General features: G+C 68.4%; 21 non-coding genes across 21 annotated transcripts; all 21 read right to left on the minus strand.

Moving 5' to 3' along the window:
- Positions 1-419: 419 nt before the first annotated feature.
- On the minus strand, positions 420-583 carry LOC132245124 (U1 spliceosomal RNA). Its single transcript, XR_009456956.1, has one exon. It is a non-coding gene; the product is annotated as a U1 spliceosomal RNA (small nuclear RNA).
- A 573-nt stretch (positions 584-1,156) lies between these two features.
- On the minus strand, positions 1,157-1,320 carry LOC132245125 (U1 spliceosomal RNA). Its single transcript, XR_009456957.1, has one exon. It is a non-coding gene; the product is annotated as a U1 spliceosomal RNA (small nuclear RNA).
- Positions 1,321-1,941: 621 nt separating this feature from the next.
- LOC132245127 (U1 spliceosomal RNA) lies at positions 1,942-2,105 on the minus strand. Its single transcript, XR_009456959.1, has one exon. It is a non-coding gene; the product is annotated as a U1 spliceosomal RNA (small nuclear RNA).
- Positions 2,106-2,678: 573 nt separating this feature from the next.
- Positions 2,679-2,842, minus strand: LOC132245128 (U1 spliceosomal RNA). The gene has a single exon (XR_009456960.1). It is a non-coding gene; the product is annotated as a U1 spliceosomal RNA (small nuclear RNA).
- Positions 2,843-3,463: 621 nt separating this feature from the next.
- Positions 3,464-3,627, minus strand: LOC132245235 (U1 spliceosomal RNA). The gene has a single exon (XR_009457066.1). It is a non-coding gene; the product is annotated as a U1 spliceosomal RNA (small nuclear RNA).
- A 573-nt stretch (positions 3,628-4,200) lies between these two features.
- Positions 4,201-4,364, minus strand: LOC132245129 (U1 spliceosomal RNA). The gene has a single exon (XR_009456961.1). It is a non-coding gene; the product is annotated as a U1 spliceosomal RNA (small nuclear RNA).
- Positions 4,365-4,985: 621 nt separating this feature from the next.
- Positions 4,986-5,149, minus strand: LOC132245130 (U1 spliceosomal RNA). The gene has a single exon (XR_009456962.1). It is a non-coding gene; the product is annotated as a U1 spliceosomal RNA (small nuclear RNA).
- Positions 5,150-5,722: 573 nt separating this feature from the next.
- On the minus strand, positions 5,723-5,886 carry LOC132245131 (U1 spliceosomal RNA). Its single transcript, XR_009456963.1, has one exon. It is a non-coding gene; the product is annotated as a U1 spliceosomal RNA (small nuclear RNA).
- Positions 5,887-6,507: 621 nt separating this feature from the next.
- Positions 6,508-6,671, minus strand: LOC132245133 (U1 spliceosomal RNA). Its single transcript, XR_009456965.1, has one exon. It is a non-coding gene; the product is annotated as a U1 spliceosomal RNA (small nuclear RNA).
- A 573-nt stretch (positions 6,672-7,244) lies between these two features.
- LOC132245134 (U1 spliceosomal RNA) lies at positions 7,245-7,408 on the minus strand. Its single transcript, XR_009456966.1, has one exon. It is a non-coding gene; the product is annotated as a U1 spliceosomal RNA (small nuclear RNA).
- A 621-nt stretch (positions 7,409-8,029) lies between these two features.
- Positions 8,030-8,193, minus strand: LOC132245135 (U1 spliceosomal RNA). Its single transcript, XR_009456967.1, has one exon. It is a non-coding gene; the product is annotated as a U1 spliceosomal RNA (small nuclear RNA).
- A 573-nt stretch (positions 8,194-8,766) lies between these two features.
- On the minus strand, positions 8,767-8,930 carry LOC132245136 (U1 spliceosomal RNA). The gene has a single exon (XR_009456968.1). It is a non-coding gene; the product is annotated as a U1 spliceosomal RNA (small nuclear RNA).
- A 621-nt stretch (positions 8,931-9,551) lies between these two features.
- LOC132245212 (U1 spliceosomal RNA) lies at positions 9,552-9,715 on the minus strand. Its single transcript, XR_009457044.1, has one exon. It is a non-coding gene; the product is annotated as a U1 spliceosomal RNA (small nuclear RNA).
- Positions 9,716-10,288: 573 nt separating this feature from the next.
- On the minus strand, positions 10,289-10,452 carry LOC132245137 (U1 spliceosomal RNA). Its single transcript, XR_009456969.1, has one exon. It is a non-coding gene; the product is annotated as a U1 spliceosomal RNA (small nuclear RNA).
- Positions 10,453-11,079: 627 nt separating this feature from the next.
- On the minus strand, positions 11,080-11,243 carry LOC132245207 (U1 spliceosomal RNA). The gene has a single exon (XR_009457039.1). It is a non-coding gene; the product is annotated as a U1 spliceosomal RNA (small nuclear RNA).
- Positions 11,244-11,816: 573 nt separating this feature from the next.
- LOC132245139 (U1 spliceosomal RNA) lies at positions 11,817-11,980 on the minus strand. Its single transcript, XR_009456971.1, has one exon. It is a non-coding gene; the product is annotated as a U1 spliceosomal RNA (small nuclear RNA).
- Positions 11,981-12,601: 621 nt separating this feature from the next.
- On the minus strand, positions 12,602-12,765 carry LOC132245140 (U1 spliceosomal RNA). Its single transcript, XR_009456972.1, has one exon. It is a non-coding gene; the product is annotated as a U1 spliceosomal RNA (small nuclear RNA).
- Positions 12,766-13,341: 576 nt separating this feature from the next.
- On the minus strand, positions 13,342-13,505 carry LOC132245141 (U1 spliceosomal RNA). Its single transcript, XR_009456973.1, has one exon. It is a non-coding gene; the product is annotated as a U1 spliceosomal RNA (small nuclear RNA).
- A 573-nt stretch (positions 13,506-14,078) lies between these two features.
- On the minus strand, positions 14,079-14,242 carry LOC132245142 (U1 spliceosomal RNA). Its single transcript, XR_009456974.1, has one exon. It is a non-coding gene; the product is annotated as a U1 spliceosomal RNA (small nuclear RNA).
- A 621-nt stretch (positions 14,243-14,863) lies between these two features.
- Positions 14,864-15,027, minus strand: LOC132245143 (U1 spliceosomal RNA). The gene has a single exon (XR_009456975.1). It is a non-coding gene; the product is annotated as a U1 spliceosomal RNA (small nuclear RNA).
- Positions 15,028-15,603: 576 nt separating this feature from the next.
- On the minus strand, positions 15,604-15,767 carry LOC132245144 (U1 spliceosomal RNA). Its single transcript, XR_009456976.1, has one exon. It is a non-coding gene; the product is annotated as a U1 spliceosomal RNA (small nuclear RNA).
- Between the last annotated feature and the right edge of the window lie 122 nt (positions 15,768-15,889).

The following is a 15,889-nucleotide window of genomic DNA, read 5'->3' on the forward strand; positions in this document are numbered from 1 at the left end:
GACCACAAATGCCCCAGGGCCACAGCTCGGCGGGCGGGCCACGAACGTCATCCTCCTCGTCATCGTCACGGTTGTCTTTGTCGGCGGCCTGGGCCTGGGCCTGGGCCTGGGCCTGGGCCTGGTCTTGGTCTTGGTCTTGGGCCTGGGCCTGGGCCTGGGCCTGGCCCTTGCCAGTCAGCCAGCCGCCCCCTGGTGGCAGCTGCAAAGGCCTCCAAGGAGCCCGGCGGGCGGGTGCTCAGCTTGCAGGCCACCTTTCCCCGACCCTACCTTCTGAGGAGGCGGCGGCGGCGGCGACGACGACGTCCGACGAAAGCTGTATCCTGCTCTGTGCCGTACCACATGCCAAAAGCCAGTCTCTGCAAGGCCAGGGCCGGTCCCACCCTCCACTGCTGCTTTTAGCACCGCGCAAGCAAGGCAGGCGGGGGAAAGCGCGCACGCAGTCCCCCACTACCACAAATTATGCAGTCGAGTTTCCCGCATTTGGGGAAATCGCAGGGGTCAGCATGCCCGGAGTGCAAGGGGCAGGCCTCGCCCTGGGTAGCCCGCCTACGTGGTCACGGTGCTTCCCCTGCCAGGTAAGTATGCCCAGCTAGGCCCTGGCACAGGGTCCCTCCCAGCCCTGCGCCCCTCCGCAGGCCTGGCGAGCACAGCCAAGCCCTCCGCTCCCTTCCCTTCACGCTCGCCCGCAACCCCCTTCCCCACCACACTGCATCCCCCAGAGCCCTGCCTCCCCTGGCTAGTCGCCTGCGTCCTCCCCGTCCCTGGCCCTGCAACAGGCAGGCAGAGACCACAAATGCCCCAGGGCCACAGCTCGGCGGGCGGGCCACGAACGTCATCCTCCTCGTCATCGTCAAGGTTGTCTTTGTGGGCGGCCTGGGCCTGGGCCTGGGCCTGGGCCTGGCCCTTGCCCGCCAGCCAACCGCCCCCTGGTGGTAGCTCCAAAGGCCTCCAAGGAGCCCGGCGGGCGGGTGCTCAGCTTGCAGGCCACCTTTCCCCGACCCTACCTTCTGAGGAGGCGGCGGCGGCGGCGACGACGACGTCCGACGAAAGCTGTATCCTGCCCTGTGCCGTGCCACATGCCAAGAGCCAGTCTCTGCAAGGCCGGGGCCGGTCCCACCCTCCACTGCTGCTTTTAGCATCGCGCAAGCAAGGCAGGCGGGGGAAAGCGCGCACGCAGTCCCCCACTACCACAAATTATGCAGTCGAGTTTCCCGCATTTGGGGAAATCGCAGGGGTCAGCATGCCCGGAGTGCAAGGGGCAGGCCTCGCCCTGGGTAGCCCGCCTACGTGGTCACGGTGCTTCCCCTGCCAGGTAAGTATGCCCAGCTAGGCCCTGGCACAGGGTCCCTCCCAGCCCTGCGCCCCTCCGCAGGCCTGGCGAGCACAGCCAAGCCCTCCGCTCCCTTCCCTTCACGCTCGCCCGCAACCCCCTTCCCCACCACGCTGCATCCCCCAGAGCCCTGCCTCCCCTGGCCAGTCGCCTGCGTCCTCCCCGTCCCTGGCCCTGCAACAGGCAGGCAGAGACCACAAATGCCCCAGGGCCACAGCTCGGCGGGCGGGCCACGAACGTCATCCTCCTCGTCATCGTCACGGTTGTCTTTGTCGGCGGCCTGGGCCTGGGCCTGGGCCTGGGCCTGGGCCTGGTCTTGGTCTTGGTCTTGGGCCTGGGCCTGGGCCTGGGCCTGGCCCTTGCCAGTCAGCCAGCCGCCCCCTGGTGGCAGCTGCAAAGGCCTCCAAGGAGCCCGGCGGGCGGGTGCTCAGCTTGCAGGCCACCTTTCCCCGACCCTACCTTCTGAGGAGGCGGCGGCGGCGGCGACGACGACGTCCGACGAAAGCTGTATCCTGCTCTGTGCCGTACCACATGCCAAAAGCCAGTCTCTGCAAGGCCAGGGCCGGTCCCACCCTCCACTGCTGCTTTTAGCACCGCGCAAGCAAGGCAGGCGGGGGAAAGCGCGCACGCAGTCCCCCACTACCACAAATTATGCAGTCGAGTTTCCCGCATTTGGGGAAATCGCAGGGGTCAGCATGCCCGGAGTGCAAGGGGCAGGCCTCGCCCTGGGTAGCCCGCCTACGTGGTCACGGTGCTTCCCCTGCCAGGTAAGTATGCCCAGCTAGGCCCTGGCACAGGGTCCCTCCCAGCCCTGCGCCCCTCCGCAGGCCTGGCGAGCACAGCCAAGCCCTCCGCTCCCTTCCCTTCACGCTCGCCCGCAACCCCCTTCCCCACCACGCTGCATCCCCCAGAGCCCTGCCTCCCCTGGCTAGTCGCCTGCGTCCTCCCCGTCCCTGGCCCTGCAACAGGCAGGCAGAGACCACAAATGCCCCAGGGCCACAGCTCGGCGGGCGGGCCACGAACGTCATCCTCCTCGTCATCGTCAAGGTTGTCTTTGTGGGCGGCCTGGGCCTGGGCCTGGGCCTGGGCCTGGCCCTTGCCCGCCAGCCAACCGCCCCCTGGTGGTAGCTCCAAAGGCCTCCAAGGAGCCCGGCGGGCGGGTGCTCAGCTTGCAGGCCACCTTTCCCCGACCCTACCTTCTGAGGAGGCGGCGGCGGCGGCGACGACGACGTCCGACGAAAGCTGTATCCTGCCCTGTGCCGTGCCACATGCCAAGAGCCAGTCTCTGCAAGGCCGGGGCCGGTCCCACCCGCCACTGCTGCTTTTAGCATCGCGCAAGCAAGGCAGGCGGGGGAAAGCGCGCACGCAGTCCCCCACTACCACAAATTATGCAGTCGAGTTTCCCGCATTTGGGGAAATCGCAGGGGTCAGCATGCCCGGAGTGCAAGGGGCAGGCCTCGCCCTGGGTAGCCCGCCTACGTGGTCACGGTGCTTCCCCTGCCAGGTAAGTATGCCCAGCTAGGCCCTGGCACAGGGTCCCTCCCAGCCCTGCGCCCCTCCGCAGGCCTGGCGAGCACAGCCAAGCCCTCCGCTCCCTTCCCTTCACGCTCGCCCGCAACCCCCTTCCCCACCACGCTGCATCCCCCAGAGCCCTGCCTCCCCTGGCCAGTCGCCTGCGTCCTCCCCGTCCCTGGCCCTGCAACAGGCAGGCAGAGACCACAAATGCCCCAGGGCCACAGCTCGGCGGGCGGGCCACGAACGTCATCCTCCTCGTCATCGTCACGGTTGTCTTTGTCGGCGGCCTGGGCCTGGGCCTGGGCCTGGGCCTGGGCCTGGTCTTGGTCTTGGTCTTGGGCCTGGGCCTGGGCCTGGGCCTGGCCCTTGCCAGTCAGCCAGCCGCCCCCTGGTGGCAGCTGCAAAGGCCTCCAAGGAGCCCGGCGGGCGGGTGCTCAGCTTGCAGGCCACCTTTCCCCGACCCTACCTTCTGAGGAGGCGGCGGCGGCGGCGACGACGACGTCCGACGAAAGCTGTATCCTGCTCTGTGCCGTACCACATGCCAAGAGCCAGTCTCTGCAAGGCCGGGGCCGGTCCCACCCTCCACTGCTGCTTTTAGCACCGCGCAAGCAAGGCAGGCGGGGGAAAGCGCGCACGCAGTCCCCCACTACCACAAATTATGCAGTCGAGTTTCCCGCATTTGGGGAAATCGCAGGGGTCAGCATGCCCGGAGTGCAAGGGGCAGGCCTCGCCCTGGGTAGCCCGCCTACGTGGTCACGCTGCTTCCTCTGCCAGGTAAGTATGCCCAGCTAGGCCCTGGCACAGGGTCCCTCCCAGCCCTGCGCCCCTCCGCAGGCCTGGCGAGCACAGCCAAGCCCTCCGCTCCCTTCCCTTCACGCTCGCCCGCAACCCCCTTCCCCACCACGCTGCATCCCCCAGAGCCCTGCCTCCCCTGGCCAGTCGCCTGCGTCCTCCCCGTCCCTGGCCCTGCAACAGGCAGGCAGAGACCACAAATGCCCCAGGGCCACAGCTCGGCGGGCGGGCCACGAACGTCATCCTCCTCGTCATCGTCAAGGTTGTCTTTGTGGGCGGCCTGGGCCTGGGCCTGGGCCTGGGCCTGGCCCTTGCCCGCCAGCCAACCGCCCCCTGGTGGTAGCTCCAAAGGCCTCCAAGGAGCCCGGCGGGCGGGTGCTCAGCTTGCAGGCCACCTTTCCCCGACCCTACCTTCTGAGGAGGCGGCGGCGGCGGCGACGACGACGTCCGACGAAAGCTGTATCCTGCCCTGTGCCGTGCCACATGCCAAGAGCCAGTCTCTGCAAGGCCGGGGCCGGTCCCACCCTCCACTGCTGCTTTTAGCATCGCGCAAGCAAGGCAGGCGGGGGAAAGCGCGCACGCAGTCCCCCACTACCACAAATTATGCAGTCGAGTTTCCCGCATTTGGGGAAATCGCAGGGGTCAGCATGCCCGGAGTGCAAGGGGCAGGCCTCGCCCTGGGTAGCCCGCCTACGTGGTCACGGTGCTTCCCCTGCCAGGTAAGTATGCCCAGCTAGGCCCTGGCACAGGGTCCCTCCCAGCCCTGCGCCCCTCCGCAGGCCTGGCGAGCACAGCCAAGCCCTCCGCTCCCTTCCCTTCACGCTCGCCCGCAACCCCCTTCCCCACCACGCTGCATCCCCCAGAGCCCTGCCTCCCCTGGCCAGTCGCCTGCGTCCTCCCCGTCCCTGGCCCTGCAACAGGCAGGCAGAGACCACAAATGCCCCAGGGCCACAGCTCGGCGGGCGGGCCACGAACGTCATCCTCCTCGTCATCGTCACGGTTGTCTTTGTCGGCGGCCTGGGCCTGGGCCTGGGCCTGGGCCTGGGCCTGGTCTTGGTCTTGGTCTTGGGCCTGGGCCTGGGCCTGGGCCTGGCCCTTGCCAGTCAGCCAGCCGCCCCCTGGTGGCAGCTGCAAAGGCCTCCAAGGAGCCCGGCGGGCGGGTGCTCAGCTTGCAGGCCACCTTTCCCCGACCCTACCTTCTGAGGAGGCGGCGGCGGCGGCGACGACGACGTCCGACGAAAGCTGTATCCTGCTCTGTGCCGTACCACATGCCAAAAGCCAGTCTCTGCAAGGCCAGGGCCGGTCCCACCCTCCACTGCTGCTTTTAGCACCGCGCAAGCAAGGCAGGCGGGGGAAAGCGCGCACGCAGTCCCCCACTACCACAAATTATGCAGTCGAGTTTCCCGCATTTGGGGAAATCGCAGGGGTCAGCATGCCCGGAGTGCAAGGGGCAGGCCTCGCCCTGGGTAGCCCGCCTACGTGGTCACGGTGCTTCCCCTGCCAGGTAAGTATGCCCAGCTAGGCCCTGGCACAGGGTCCCTCCCAGCCCTGCGCCCCTCCGCAGGCCTGGCGAGCACAGCCAAGCCCTCCGCTCCCTTCCCTTCACGCTCGCCCGCAACCCCCTTCCCCACCACACTGCATCCCCCAGAGCCCTGCCTCCCCTGGCTAGTCGCCTGCGTCCTCCCCGTCCCTGGCCCTGCAACAGGCAGGCAGAGACCACAAATGCCCCAGGGCCACAGCTCGGCGGGCGGGCCACGAACGTCATCCTCCTCGTCATCGTCAAGGTTGTCTTTGTGGGCGGCCTGGGCCTGGGCCTGGGCCTGGGCCTGGCCCTTGCCCGCCAGCCAACCGCCCCCTGGTGGTAGCTCCAAAGGCCTCCAAGGAGCCCGGCGGGCGGGTGCTCAGCTTGCAGGCCACCTTTCCCCGACCCTACCTTCTGAGGAGGCGGCGGCGGCGGCGACGACGACGTCCGACGAAAGCTGTATCCTGCCCTGTGCCGTGCCACATGCCAAGAGCCAGTCTCTGCAAGGCCGGGGCCGGTCCCACCCTCCACTGCTGCTTTTAGCATCGCGCAAGCAAGGCAGGCGGGGGAAAGCGCGCACGCAGTCCCCCACTACCACAAATTATGCAGTCGAGTTTCCCGCATTTGGGGAAATCGCAGGGGTCAGCATGCCCGGAGTGCAAGGGGCAGGCCTCGCCCTGGGTAGCCCGCCTACGTGGTCACGGTGCTTCCCCTGCCAGGTAAGTATGCCCAGCTAGGCCCTGGCACAGGGTCCCTCCCAGCCCTGCGCCCCTCCGCAGGCCTGGCGAGCACAGCCAAGCCCTCCGCTCCCTTCCCTTCACGCTCGCCCGCAACCCCCTTCCCCACCACGCTGCATCCCCCAGAGCCCTGCCTCCCCTGGCCAGTCGCCTGCGTCCTCCCCGTCCCTGGCCCTGCAACAGGCAGGCAGAGACCACAAATGCCCCAGGGCCACAGCTCGGCGGGCGGGCCACGAACGTCATCCTCCTCGTCATCGTCACGGTTGTCTTTGTCGGCGGCCTGGGCCTGGGCCTGGGCCTGGGCCTGGGCCTGGTCTTGGTCTTGGTCTTGGGCCTGGGCCTGGGCCTGGGCCTGGCCCTTGCCAGTCAGCCAGCCGCCCCCTGGTGGCAGCTGCAAAGGCCTCCAAGGAGCCCGGCGGGCGGGTGCTCAGCTTGCAGGCCACCTTTCCCCGACCCTACCTTCTGAGGAGGCGGCGGCGGCGGCGACGACGACGTCCGACGAAAGCTGTATCCTGCTCTGTGCCGTACCACATGCCAAAAGCCAGTCTCTGCAAGGCCAGGGCCGGTCCCACCCTCCACTGCTGCTTTTAGCACCGCGCAAGCAAGGCAGGCGGGGGAAAGCGCGCACGCAGTCCCCCACTACCACAAATTATGCAGTCGAGTTTCCCGCATTTGGGGAAATCGCAGGGGTCAGCATGCCCGGAGTGCAAGGGGCAGGCCTCGCCCTGGGTAGCCCGCCTACGTGGTCACGGTGCTTCCCCTGCCAGGTAAGTATGCCCAGCTAGGCCCTGGCACAGGGTCCCTCCCAGCCCTGCGCCCCTCCGCAGGCCTGGCGAGCACAGCCAAGCCCTCCGCTCCCTTCCCTTCACGCTCGCCCGCAACCCCCTTCCCCACCACGCTGCATCCCCCAGAGCCCTGCCTCCCCTGGCTAGTCGCCTGCGTCCTCCCCGTCCCTGGCCCTTCAACAGGCAGGCAGAGACCACAAATGCCCCAGGGCCACAGCTCGGCGGGCGGGCCACGAACGTCATCCTCCTCGTCATCGTCAAGGTTGTCTTTGTGGGCGGCCTGGGCCTGGGCCTGGGCCTGGGCCTGGCCCTTGCCCGCCAGCCAACCGCCCCCTGGTGGTAGCTCCAAAGGCCTCCAAGGAGCCCGGCGGGCGGGTGCTCAGCTTGCAGGCCACCTTTCCCCGACCCTACCTTCTGAGGAGGCGGCGGCGGCGGCGACGACGACGTCCGACGAAAGCTGTATCCTGCCCTGTGCCGTGCCACATGCCAAGAGCCAGTCTCTGCAAGGCCGGGGCCGGTCCCACCCGCCACTGCTGCTTTTAGCATCGCGCAAGCAAGGCAGGCGGGGGAAAGCGCGCACGCAGTCCCCCACTACCACAAATTATGCAGTCGAGTTTCCCGCATTTGGGGAAATCGCAGGGGTCAGCATGCCCGGAGTGCAAGGGGCAGGCCTCGCCCTGGGTAGCCCGCCTACGTGGTCACGGTGCTTCCCCTGCCAGGTAAGTATGCCCAGCTAGGCCCTGGCACAGGGTCCCTCCCAGCCCTGCGCCCCTCCGCAGGCCTGGCGAGCACAGCCAAGCCCTCCGCTCCCTTCCCTTCACGCTCGCCCGCAACCCCCTTCCCCACCACGCTGCATCCCCCAGAGCCCTGCCTCCCCTGGCCAGTCGCCTGCGTCCTCCCCGTCCCTGGCCCTGCAACAGGCAGGCAGAGACCACAAATGCCCCAGGGCCACAGCTCGGCGGGCGGGCCACGAACGTCATCCTCCTCGTCATCGTCACGGTTGTCTTTGTCGGCGGCCTGGGCCTGGGCCTGGGCCTGGGCCTGGGCCTGGTCTTGGTCTTGGTCTTGGGCCTGGGCCTGGGCCTGGGCCTGGCCCTTGCCAGTCAGCCAGCCGCCCCCTGGTGGCAGCTGCAAAGGCCTCCAAGGAGCCCGGCGGGCGGGTGCTCAGCTTGCAGGCCACCTTTCCCCGACCCTACCTTCTGAGGAGGCGGCGGCGGCGGCGACGACGACGTCCGACGAAAGCTGTATCCTGCTCTGTGCCGTACCACATGCCAAAAGCCAGTCTCTGCAAGGCCAGGGCCGGTCCCACCCTCCACTGCTGCTTTTAGCACCGCGCAAGCAAGGCAGGCGGGGGAAAGCGCGCACGCAGTCCCCCACTACCACAAATTATGCAGTCGAGTTTCCCGCATTTGGGGAAATCGCAGGGGTCAGCATGCCCGGAGTGCAAGGGGCAGGCCTCGCCCTGGGTAGCCCGCCTACGTGGTCACGGTGCTTCCCCTGCCAGGTAAGTATGCCCAGCTAGGCCCTGGCACAGGGTCCCTCCCAGCCCTGCGCCCCTCCGCAGGCCTGGCGAGCACAGCCAAGCCCTCCGCTCCCTTCCCTTCACGCTCGCCCGCAACCCCCTTCCCCACCACACTGCATCCCCCAGAGCCCTGCCTCCCCTGGCTAGTCGCCTGCGTCCTCCCCGTCCCTGGCCCTGCAACAGGCAGGCAGAGACCACAAATGCCCCAGGGCCACAGCTCGGCGGGCGGGCCACGAACGTCATCCTCCTCGTCATCGTCAAGGTTGTCTTTGTGGGCGGCCTGGGCCTGGGCCTGGGCCTGGGCCTGGCCCTTGCCCGCCAGCCAACCGCCCCCTGGTGGTAGCTCCAAAGGCCTCCAAGGAGCCCGGCGGGCGGGTGCTCAGCTTGCAGGCCACCTTTCCCCGACCCTACCTTCTGAGGAGGCGGCGGCGGCGGCGACGACGACGTCCGACGAAAGCTGTATCCTGCCCTGTGCCGTGCCACATGCCAAGAGCCAGTCTCTGCAAGGCCGGGGCCGGTCCCACCCTCCACTGCTGCTTTTAGCATCGCGCAAGCAAGGCAGGCGGGGGAAAGCGCGCACGCAGTCCCCCACTACCACAAATTATGCAGTCGAGTTTCCCGCATTTGGGGAAATCGCAGGGGTCAGCATGCCCGGAGTGCAAGGGGCAGGCCTCGCCCTGGGTAGCCCGCCTACGTGGTCACGGTGCTTCCCCTGCCAGGTAAGTATGCCCAGCTAGGCCCTGGCACAGGGTCCCTCCCAGCCCTGCGCCCCTCCGCAGGCCTGGCGAGCACAGCCAAGCCCTCCGCTCCCTTCCCTTCACGCTCGCCCGCAACCCCCTTCCCCACCACGCTGCATCCCCCAGAGCCCTGCCTCCCCTGGCCAGTCGCCTGCGTCCTCCCCGTCCCTGGCCCTGCAACAGGCAGGCAGAGACCACAAATGCCCCAGGGCCACAGCTCGGCGGGCGGGCCACGAACGTCATCCTCCTCGTCATCGTCACGGTTGTCTTTGTCGGCGGCCTGGGCCTGGGCCTGGGCCTGGGCCTGGGCCTGGTCTTGGTCTTGGTCTTGGGCCTGGGCCTGGGCCTGGGCCTGGCCCTTGCCAGTCAGCCAGCCGCCCCCTGGTGGCAGCTGCAAAGGCCTCCAAGGAGCCCGGCGGGCGGGTGCTCAGCTTGCAGGCCACCTTTCCCCGACCCTACCTTCTGAGGAGGCGGCGGCGGCGGCGACGACGACGTCCGACGAAAGCTGTATCCTGCTCTGTGCCGTACCACATGCCAAAAGCCAGTCTCTGCAAGGCCAGGGCCGGTCCCACCCTCCACTGCTGCTTTTAGCACCGCGCAAGCAAGGCAGGCGGGGGAAAGCGCGCACGCAGTCCCCCACTACCACAAATTATGCAGTCGAGTTTCCCGCATTTGGGGAAATCGCAGGGGTCAGCATGCCCGGAGTGCAAGGGGCAGGCCTTGCCCTGGGTAGCCCGCCTACGTGGTCACGGTGCTTCCTCTGCCAGGTAAGTATGCCCAGCTAGGCCCTGGCACAGGGTCCCTCCCAGCCCTGCGCCCCTCCGCAGGCCTGGCGAGCACAGCCAAGCCCTCCGCTCCCTTCCCTTCACGCTCGCCCGCAACCCCCTTACCCACCACGCTGCATCCCCCAGAGCCCTGCCTCCCCTGGCCAGTCGCCTGCGTCCTCCCCGTCCCTGGCCCTGCAACAGGCAGGCAGAGACCACAAATGCCCCAGGGCCACAGCTCGGCGGGCGGGCCACGAACGTCATCCTCCTCGTCATCGTCACGGTTGTCTTTGTGGGCGGCCTGGGCCTGGGCCTGGGCCTGGGCCTGGCCCTTGCCCGCCAGCCAACCGCCCCCTGGTGGTAGCTCCAAAGGCCTCCAAGGAGCCCGGCGGGCGGGTGCTCAGCTTGCAGGCCACCTTTCCCCGACCCTACCTTCTGAGGAGGCGGCGGCGGCGGCGACGACGACGTCCGACGAAAGCTGTATCCTGCCCTGTGCCGTGCCACATGCCAAGAGCCAGTCTCTGCAAGGCCGGGGCCGGTCCCACCCTCCACTGCTGCTTTTAGCACCGCGCAAGCAAGGCAGGCGGGGGAAAGCGCGCACGCAGTCCCCCACTACCACAAATTATGCAGTCGAGTTTCCCGCATTTGGGGAAATCGCAGGGGTCAGCATGCCCGGAGTGCAAGGGGCAGGCCTCGCCCTGGGTAGCCCGCCTACGTGGTCACGGTGCTTCCCCTGCCAGGTAAGTATGCCCAGCTAGGCCCTGGCACAGGGTCCCTCCCAGCCCTGCGCCCCTCCGCAGGCCTGGCGAGCACAGCCAAGCCCTCCGCTCCCTTCCCTTCACGCTCGCCCGCAACCCCCTTCCCCACCACGCTGCATCCCCCAGAGCCCTGCCTCCCCTGGCCAGTCGCCTGCGTCCTCCCCGTCCCTGGCCCTGCAACAGGCAGGCAGAGACCACAAATGCCCCAGGGCCACAGCTCGGCGGGCGGGCCACGAACGTCATCCTCCTCGTCATCGTCACGGTTGTCTTTGTCGGCGGCCTGGGCCTGGGCCTGGGCCTGGGCCTGGTCTTGGTCTTGGTCTTGGTCTTGGGCCTGGGCCTGGGCCTGGGCCTGGGCCTGGCCCTTGCCAGTCAGCCAGCCGCCCCCTGGTGGCAGCTGCAAAGGCCTCCAAGGAGCCCGGCGGGCGGGTGCTCAGCTTGCAGGCCACCTTTCCCCGACCCTACCTTCTGAGGAAGCGGCGGCGGCGGCGACGACGACGTCCGACGAAAGCTGTATCCTGCTCTGTGCCGTACCACATGCCAAAAGCCAGTCTCTGCAAGGCCGGGGCCGGTCCCACCCTCCACTGCTGCTTTTAGCACCGCGCAAGCAAGGCAGGCGGGGGAAAGCGCGCACGCAGTCCCCCACTACCACAAATTATGCAGTCGAGTTTCCCGCATTTGGGGAAATCGCAGGGCTCAGCATGCCCGGAGTGCAAGGGGCAGGCCTCGCCCTGGGTAGCCCGCCTACGTGGTCACGGTGCTTCCCCTGCCAGGTAAGTATGCCCAGCTAGGCCCTGGCACAGGGTCCCTCCCAGCCCTGCGCCCCTCCGCAGGCCTGGCGAGCACAGCCAAGCCCTCCGCTCCCTTCCCTTCACGCTCGCCCGCAACCCCCTTCCCCACCACGCTGCATCCCCCAGAGCCCTGCCTCCCCTGGCTAGTCGCCTGCGTCCTCCCCGTCCCTGGCCCTGCAACAGGCAGGCAGAGACCACAAATGCCCCAGGGCCACAGCTCGGCGGGCGGGCCACGAACGTCATCCTCCTCGTCATCGTCAAGGTTGTCTTTGTGGGCGGCCTGGGCCTGGGCCTGGGCCTGGGCCTGGCCCTTGCCCGCCAGCCAACCGCCCCCTGGTGGTAGCTCCAAAGGCCTCCAAGGAGCCCGGCGGGCGGGTGCTCAGCTTGCAGGCCACCTTTCCCCGACCCTACCTTCTGAGGAGGCGGCGGCGGCGGCGACGACGACGTCCGACGAAAGCTGTATCCTGCCCTGTGCCGTGCCACATGCCAAGAGCCAGTCTCTGCAAGGCCGGGGCCGGTCCCACCCTCCACTGCTGCTTTTAGCACCGCGCAAGCAAGGCAGGCGGGGGAAAGCGCGCACGCAGTCCCCCACTACCACAAATTATGCAGTCGAGTTTCCCGCATTTGGGGAAATCGCAGGGGTCAGCATGCCCGGAGTGCAAGGGGCAGGCCTCGCCCTGGGTAGCCCGCCTACGTGGTCACGGTGCTTCCCCTGCCAGGTAAGTATGCCCAGCTAGGCCCTGGCACAGGGTCCCTCCCAGCCCTGCGCCCCTCCGCAGGCCTGGCGAGCACAGCCAAGCCCTCCGCTCCCTTCCCTTCACGCTCGCCCGCAACCCCCTTCCCCACCACGCTGCATCCCCCAGAGCCCTGCCTCCCCTGGCCAGTCGCCTGCGTCCTCCCCGTCCCTGGCCCTGCAACAGGCAGGCAGAGACCACAAATGCCCCAGGGCCACAGCTCGGCGGGCGGGCCACGAACGTCATCCTCCTCGTCATCGTCACGGTTGTCTTTGTCGGCGGCCTGGGCCTGGGCCTGGGCCTGGGCCTGGTCTTGGTCTTGGTCTTGGTCTTGGGCCTGGGCCTGGGCCTGGGCCTGGCCCTTGCCAGTCAGCCAGCCGCCCCCTGGTGGCAGCTGCAAAGGCCTCCAAGGAGCCCGGCGGGCGGGTGCTCAGCTTGCAGGCCACCTTTCCCCGACCCTACCTTCTGAGGAGGCGGCGGCGGCGGCGACGACGACGTCCGACGAAAGCTGTATCCTGCTCTGTGCCGTACCACATGCCAAAAGCCAGTCTCTGCAAGGCCGGGGCCGGTCCCACCCTCCACTGCTGCTTTTAGCACCGCGCAAGCAAGGCAGGCGGGGGAAAGCGCGCACGCAGTCCCCCACTACCACAAATTATGCAGTCGAGTTTCCCGCATTTGGGGAAATCGCAGGGGTCAGCATGCCCGGAGTGCAAGGGGCAGGCCTCGCCCTGGGTAGCCCGCCTACGTGGTCACGGTGCTTCCCCTGCCAGGTAAGTATGCCCAGCTAGGCCCTGGCACAGGGTCCCTCCCAGCCCTGCGCCCCTCCGCAGGCCTGGCGAGCACAGCCAAGCCCTCCGCTCCCTTCCCTTCACGCTCGCCCGCAACCCCCTTCCCCACCACGCTGCATCCCCCAGAGCCCTGCCTCCCCTGGCTAGTCGCCTGCGTCCTCCCCGTCCCTGGCCCTGCAACAGGCAGGCAGAGACCACAAATGCCCCAGGGCCACAGCTCGGCGGGCGGGCCACGAACGTCATCCTCCTCGTCATCGTCAAGGTTGTCTTTGTGGGCGGCCTGGGCCTGGGCCTGGGCCTGGGCCTGGCCCTTGCCCGCCAGCCAACCGCCCCCTGGTGGTAGCTCCAAAGGCCTCCAAGGAGCCCGGCGGGCGGGTGCTCAGCTTGCAGGCCACCTTTCCCCGACCCTACCTTCTGAGGAGGCGGCGGCGGCGGCGGCGACGACGACGTCCGACGAAAGCTGTATCCTGCCCTGTGCCGTGCCACATGCCAAGAGCCAGTCTCTGCAAGGCCGGGGCCGGTCCCACCCTCCACTGCTGCTTTTAGCATCGCGCAAGCAAGGCAGGCGGGGGAAAGCGCGCACGCAGTCCCCCACTACCACAAATTATGCAGTCGAGTTTCCCGCATTTGGGGAAATCGCAGGGGTCAGCATGCCCGGAGTGCAAGGGGCAGGCCTCGCCCTGGGTAGCCCGCCTACGTGGTCACGGTGCTTCCCCTGCCAGGTAAGTATGCCCAGCTAGGCCCTGGCACAGGGTCCCTCCCAGCCCTGCGCCCCTCCGCAGGCCTGGCGAGCACAGCCAAGCCCTCCGCTCCCTTCCCTTCACGCTCGCCCGCAACCCCCTTCCCCACCACGCTGCATCCCCCAGAGCCCTGCCTCCCCTGGCCAGTCGCCTGCGTCCTCCCCGTCCCTGGCCCTGCAACAGGCAGGCAGAGACCACAAATGCCCCAGGGCCACAGCTCGGCGGGCGGGCCACGAACGTCATCCTCCTCGTCATCGTCAAGGTTGTCTTTGTGGGCGGCCTGGGCCTGGGCCTGGGCCTGGGCCTGGCCCTTGCCCGCCAGCCAACCGCCCCCTGGTGGTAGCTCCAAAGGCCTCCAAGGAGCCCGGCGGGCGGGTGCTCAGCTTGCAGGCCACCTTTCCCCGACCCTACCTTCTGAGGAGGCGGCGGCGGCGGCGACGACGACGTCCGACGAAAGCTGTATCCTGCCCTGTGCCGTGCCACATGCCAAGAGCCAGTCTCTGCAAGGCCGGGGCCGGTCCCACCCTCCACTGCTGCTTTTAGCACCGCGCAAGCAAGGCAGGCGGGGGAAAGCGCGCACGCAGTCCCCCACTACCACAAATTATGCAGTCGAGTTTCCCGCATTTGGGGAAATCGCAGGGGTCAGCATGCCCGGAGTGCAAGGGGCAGGCCTCGCCCTGGGTAGCCCGCCTACGTGGTCACGGTGCTTCCCCTGCCAGGTAAGTATGCCCAGCTAGGCCCTGGCACAGGGTCCCTCCCAGCCCTGCGCCCCTCCGCAGGCCTGGCGAGCACAGCCAAGCCCTCCGCTCCCTTCCCTTCACGCTCGCCCGCAACCCCCTTCCCCACCACGCTGCATCCCCCAGAGCCCTGCCTCCCCTGGCCAGTCGCCTGCGTCCTCCCCGTCCCTGGCCCTGCAACAGGCAGGCAGAGACCACAAATGCCCCAGGGCCACAGCTCGGCGGGCGGGCCACGAACGTCATCCTCCTCGTCATCGTCACGGTTGTCTTTGTCGGCGGCCTGGGCCTGGGCCTGGGCCTGGGCCTGGTCTTGGTCTTGGTCTTGGTCTTGGGCCTGGGCCTGGGCCTGGGCCTGGCCCTTGCCAGTCAGCCAGCCGCCCCCTGGTGGCAGCTGCAAAGGCCTCCAAGGAGCCCGGCGGGCGGGTGCTCAGCTTGCAGGCCACCTTTCCCCGACCCTACCTTCTGAGGAGGCGGCGGCGGCGGCGACGACGACGTCCGACGAAAGCTGTATCCTGCTCTGTGCCGTACCACATGCCAAAAGCCAGTCTCTGCAAGGCCGGGGCCGGTCCCACCCTCCACTGCTGCTTTTAGCACCGCGCAAGCAAGGCAGGCGGGGGAAAGCGCGCACGCAGTCCCCCACTACCACAAATTATGCAGTCGAGTTTCCCGCATTTGGGGAAATCGCAGGGGTCAGCATGCCCGGAGTGCAAGGGGCAGGCCTCGCCCTGGGTAGCCCGCCTACGTGGTCACGGTGCTTCCCCTGCCAGGTAAGTATGCCCAGCTAGGCCCTGGCACAGGGTCCCTCCCAGCCCTGCGCCCCTCCGCAGGCCTGGCGAGCACAGCCAAGCCCTCCGCTCCCTTCCCTTCACGCTCGCCCGCAACCCCCTTCCCCACCACGCTGCATCCCCCAGAGCCCTGCCTCCCCTGGCTAGTCGCCTGCGTCCTCCCCGTCCCTGGCCCTGCAACAGGCAGGCAGAGACCACAAATGCCCCAGGGCCACAGCTCGGCGGGCGGGCCACGAACGTCATCCTCCTCGTCATCGTCAAGGTTGTCTTTGTGGGCGGCCTGGGCCTGGGCCTGGGCCTGGGCCTGGCCCTTGCCCGCCAGCCAACCGCCCCCTGGTGGTAGCTCCAAAGGCCTCCAAGGAGCCCGGCGGGCGGGTGCTCAGCTTGCAGGCCACCTTTCCCCGACCCTACCTTCTGAGGAGGCGGCGGCGGCGGCGGCGACGACGACGTCCGACGAAAGCTGTATCCTGCCCTGTGCCGTGCCACATGCCAAGAGCCAGTCTCTGCAAGGCCGGGGCCGGTCCCACCCTCCACTGCTGCTTTTAGCATCGCGCAAGCAAGGCAGGCGGGGGAAAGCGCGCACGCAGTCCCCCACTACCACAAATTATGCAGTCGAGTTTCCCGCATTTGGGGAAATCGCAGGGGTCAGCATGCCCGGAGTGCAAGGGGCAGGCCTCGCCCTGGGTAGCCCGCCTACGTGGTCACGGTGCTTCCCCTGCCAGGTAAGTATGCCCAGCTAGGCCCTGGCACAGGGTCCCTCCCAGCCCTGCGCCCCTCCGCAGGCCTGGCGAGCACAGCCAAGCCCTCCGCTCCCTTCCCTTCACGCTCGCCCGCAACCCCCTTCCCCACCAC

Source organism: Alligator mississippiensis, chromosome 14, assembly GCF_030867095.1.
Source record: "Alligator mississippiensis isolate rAllMis1 chromosome 14, rAllMis1, whole genome shotgun sequence".
NCBI classification, from domain to species: domain Eukaryota; kingdom Metazoa; phylum Chordata; order Crocodylia; family Alligatoridae; genus Alligator; species Alligator mississippiensis.